This window comes from Penaeus monodon, chromosome 27 (assembly GCF_015228065.2).
Source record: "Penaeus monodon isolate SGIC_2016 chromosome 27, NSTDA_Pmon_1, whole genome shotgun sequence".
Classification (NCBI taxonomy): Eukaryota; Metazoa; Arthropoda; class Malacostraca; order Decapoda; family Penaeidae; genus Penaeus; species Penaeus monodon.
This window is the reverse complement of record NC_051412.1, coordinates 14,562,885-14,563,325: the sequence shown is the minus strand read 5'-3', so window position 1 is coordinate 14,563,325 and position 441 is coordinate 14,562,885.

Genomic DNA, 441 nt, shown 5'->3' with positions numbered 1-441 from the left:
TTTGGCACACATTGGCCCCTTATTCACCCTCAGGGGCCCTAGAACTTTCCCTCAGGGCTTGTGGGTTGGTGTTAGAACCTCCAGGGGTTTCGTGGGTTATGGAGAAAACAAGTTGCCGTGGAGCAGCGGTTTCCATAGGGGTCAGGAGTGCCCCGCGAGAGTGCCACAGGAGCGTTCCGGAAGAGTGCCACGGTGCTTAAGCTGGTTTGAAATTGGTGCCACATGGCCCAGGTGCCCTCTGAAGTGATGGCGCATTTGATGATAAAAAAGTGTTAAGTAATAGTACCATTATTGTACCACAAAACCCACTACGACATGCAAACGATATTATTTTGGCATTGGCAGTTCTGTATGGTAGCGGAACTTCCCTTTTCATAACTTCCCACTCCCCCTTTCTCCCCCCTTTCCTCCGTCTGTTCCCTATTCGTCTTCTCTTCTACA